Source organism: Phodopus roborovskii, unplaced genomic scaffold (assembly GCF_943737965.1).
Source record: "Phodopus roborovskii unplaced genomic scaffold, PHOROB, whole genome shotgun sequence".
NCBI lineage: Eukaryota > Metazoa > Chordata > Mammalia > Rodentia > Cricetidae > Phodopus > Phodopus roborovskii.
The window spans coordinates 4,081,822-4,086,227 of NW_026125546.1; positions in this window are offsets into that span (position 1 = coordinate 4,081,822).

A 4,406-nucleotide genomic window follows, 5' to 3' on the forward strand; every position below is an offset into this window, starting at 1 on the left:
TGGATAAACTTGTCAAGTCTACATAATTTGTGTTATGATTTGAATATGAGCTCTTCCTACAGGCTTGTGTGCCGCATGTTTGGTCCTCAACTGGGGGTGGTACTTTTGGAGGTGCTGGGAACTTTAGGAGGAAGGACCCCAAAGATGGAAGTATGTCACTGGGAGGAATGTGGTCACAGATCCCACCTGACCAGCTCTCTGCCCTCTTCTGCTTCCTGTTGGCTGTGAGGTGAGCTCTCACCAGATTCTGGGACTGAGTTGCTGTCTTTTTACAGGCTAAGAAACAGTGGAGTCAGATGTGGACTGAGCCCTCCAAAATGAGCCAAAACCCATTGGTTCACCTTTTAGTTATACCAGGCTGTCTGTCAAGGCATTGAGAAAAATCAGTACTACCTTGCATGTAACTCCAAACATACTTTCCCTGTAGCACAATCCCAGAAAGCACGTGAGTGTATTTCGGCTTCACTGTTCTTCCTTCAGAAAACAAGAGAGTATGGTCAGCTCTGGGGATTGGCAACTCTCAACACCTCATGGAGACTATGGATGGAGCAGCGCTGGCAGACCCCTGGTTTGCCCCTTCTCCCTGTGACTTCCTCCAGAAACAGGAAGTGCAGTTACTCTCCCTTTTCACTGGAATTTTCAATTTTCCCCGTGACTTGTAGGGGAGTCTTAGGAAAGGTTCTCACACCGAAACATGATTTCTGTTGCCTTGACACAGTATACATTCTGTTTATAATGTCCCGGAGAAGTGGGAGATTTGCTTCTTTTGTCATGACTCGATTTGGGAGTAGTCTGTAACCAAGTCCATGCAGGGTGCTGAGTACCCTCAGGTTCAGCTGCTGCCAGGGATGAGTTTTGTTTTCTTGTTTTTTGTTTTGTTTGGCTTTACCTACTCTAACTTGCTGTGCAGACAGAAGGGATAAAAAAAAAAGTATGATAAACAGATTCAAAGATCAACAACCTTTGGCCATTTTCTGAGACACGATTAAGAAGAAATTGCACTTTTCTTATGCTGGTTATGAAACTAGAGATCATGATATATTATTATTTGTCTCTTTTGAAGACAGAACCTCAGTGCTGGATTATTTCTGTGGGACATTAAGGCAGCCAATAGTCATGCCAATCATCTGGTATTTGGGCTTTTTTGAGGGGGAAGGATTGTTGTTTTATTTGTTTGGGGGCGTTGATGAGAAACTGAAAATTATCATTTAAGACAGAAGACTGGAAGTATAAAACAAAAACAGATTTTGGAACCAGGCATCACGGTGTATGCCTGTAACTCTAGACTTAGGAGGCAGAGGCAACGGGATCATGAATCCCAGGCCAAATTAGTCTATGAAGTAAGATTGCATCTCAAGGAAACAAAAATAATAACAGATGAAACTTATTTTCAATGAATGTGGTATTTAAGAAAGTGAACCTCATATACTTCTTTAAAAAAAAGTTTTGACTAGCTAGACTTTATCACATCTTCAGTAAAATCCACTGGTGAAAGCTGATTCTGAGGGAGGGAGGGACAGAAGGAGAGAGAGAGAGAGAGGGAGAGGGAGAGAGAGAGAGAGAGAGAGAGAGAGAGAGAGAGAGAGAGAGAGAGAGAGAGAATAAAAAATAAAAATGAAGCTGTCCTATTTGTCATGGCATGCATTCAAGATTGCCCAAAGAAGGGCAGACTTTGGCGAGGGATTTTTAACATGCATTCTGTCCAGGGGGCAAACAGGTTTGCTTCACTTATTTTGTGAGGCTGAGCCAAAATGCAGTGGATAGTCTTCATTTTTTAATCCAAGCTTTCTTAGTATTTGAGAGGTTAGAATGAAAACTGCTTAAAATAACCCGGTGCACTAGGCTGGACTGGCTTCCCCTCGGCGTGCCTCTTGTGTGAGACTGACTGCCTAATGGATGTGTCATCCACCTTTCTCTGGCTGACGGGTATTGGAAGCTTGATGGTGAGGCAGTGTCAGAAGACAGGGGAGGAGGTGGACAAGGGGGCTCCAGCTGAAGGCCCTGCTCTTCAACTTTATGCCCAGTTCCATAATTGAGCTTTCAAGTGTAATTCTAGCTGCCAATTTACACTTTGCCAGAGTTAAAACTTATTTTTAGATTCATTTCCATGAAAAAATGTGCACTTTGCTCTTGATGGGTAGATATGTTTTGATAGCTAATGCAGGTTTGCCCAGTCAGGGCTTGTTTTAGTTGAAGGTGGAAACAGAAGAGGGAAAAAGAAAAAAGAAACATATACTCTGACAGGTCACTGTATTTCTTTTTATTGCATTCATTATCTAACAACAATAATACTCATTGGCAAGAAATTTATTTACACTAACAAATTAAATTTAATCACAGGTATTTTTAGATGGTCAGAAAACAATGGGCCACTTATGGTATCGTTTGCTTTGAATGCCTCTGAAAACCGAAGAGTAAGGAATGCCATTTGAAACAGCAGACACTGATCAAGCACCAGAGAACAGAGCAGATGTAGCACTATCGTCTCTTCCATGCAAATAATCAGACAGCAAAATGTACAAATTAAAAGTTTCAGGTGATGCGCTACCCATACTTACCAGGCTCAAATGATTTTCAGATCACTTTCCCTTAGCAATATATAAAGAAAGATGGAAACAAATTCAGTCTTACAGTAGAACAGAAGTTTATTCTCCTTCTGGTTTTCAGCTGCCCAGTCTAGCCAGTGATATATAGTGATATGTAGCAGATGTACAAGTGGCTTCATCCAAACATCATTGAAAAAAATACAAAAGCAGTAGTTATGACATTAAATAATACCAAGTGCATACCTATGAATGCTTAGAGATTTTATTAATCTCTGATTGAACCTGATGTTGCTGGGAGGTGTTAGCTAGCTTGAGAACCACTTCCTGCTTTTCTTCTAAAGGTAATTTAAGGTGTTTCTGGCCAATTGCTCTATCATGAATGGATGCCTAAGTCCTTAACAAGAAACATGTGTGTGCATAAAACAGCTGGAGAAATGGATGTACACTCCTCCCAACAACAAACACTCATAACCCATTGTGTTATTTTTGGTGGCAACCAAAATGCCATTGCAAGCTGATGGCATATGAATAGTGGTCACATGACAGAAATAGTGCCACCCGAGAGCCAGTAGTTAGTGACATAAGCATCATGGCTACTGAAGATCTCTTTTCAGAGAAGAGAGCTGATACACAAGAACACACAGTGCAATTTTAGTCAAGAAAACTGCGATGTGCAGTTGAAAATGCCCAAGCTGCATAATATCTTCTGATTTCTAACTAAAAAAGTGCAATCTTGACATCAAAGCATTAATCAAACATCTGAGGAAAATTTATCTTACTAAAATACAATACCAAAGATCTAATAAATCAATTTTACCAAAATATATAAACATTTAGAAGCATAAGTGCATTTAGTAGGATACTTTCATTTAAAAAAAAAAAAAAACCTCTTAAAATCTATGAGCCATTCAATGTATACACAACACAAACAGTGGCAATAAGGCTATGATTACAGCCCAGGGTCCTAACTAACATCACTGTAGTCCATGTATAGTATATTTTTATGCCACGTGCTTATGGTATATATGTGTGTGTAAGGTTGGGGATATAGTCACACACAGTTCTGACACCTACACAAGTGGCATGCACATAACTGAGAATTTGTGGCTTGTTCTTTTATACCTTATGCCTTGTACATTGCGGGATTCCTAATAGTCTAGGGGTGGATAGAGTCAAGGGCTGGGAAGCATGGAGTTTCTCCTGCCCCCTACTCTGAGGACACAGAAACAGGCCCAGGTGCTCCCAGAATTGAGTCTTGAGTAACAATCATTGTCTGGCAATCCCACACAGACACCCTTGCACAAACAGGGGAGGACCCTAGGCCTCCCAAAGAATGAACTGCTGTTACTTCACAGGGGGTAGTTTATTATGCAGGCTTTTCCTCCTAACTGCTCAATCCAGTCTCTTCAGTGCTACTCCTCAAGATATTAAAATGTGTCTTCTCTGGTGTTATGTTTTTCGCAATGTTTTGGGTCAAGATTAAATCTCAATGGACTTTAAATATTCAAGACAACTGCAAACAAAATCAGCCAGCACTTGCGGTCTGACTTTCAGGGCTGAACCAGTGAAACAGATTTCCTGTAATGCTGTTTTCTTCTGGGTCTACCCCCTCTTTGTCCTATCACAATTTGGACAATTTTGGAAGAAAGCATGATGCTTTACTCTTGGACCTCACCTCCACAAGCTCACCTTTACAACTGGACACAGGTAGAGCCCTGACTCAAAGTAAATAAGAAAACACATGGGAGTTAATGCTGTCATTTCCCAACTACCCTTTCCTTCAGGCAGTGTCTCAGTGTGGAAGCAAGTGACATGAACCCTACTGATGCCTGTCTCCTAAAATGAGACGTTCTTTATCAC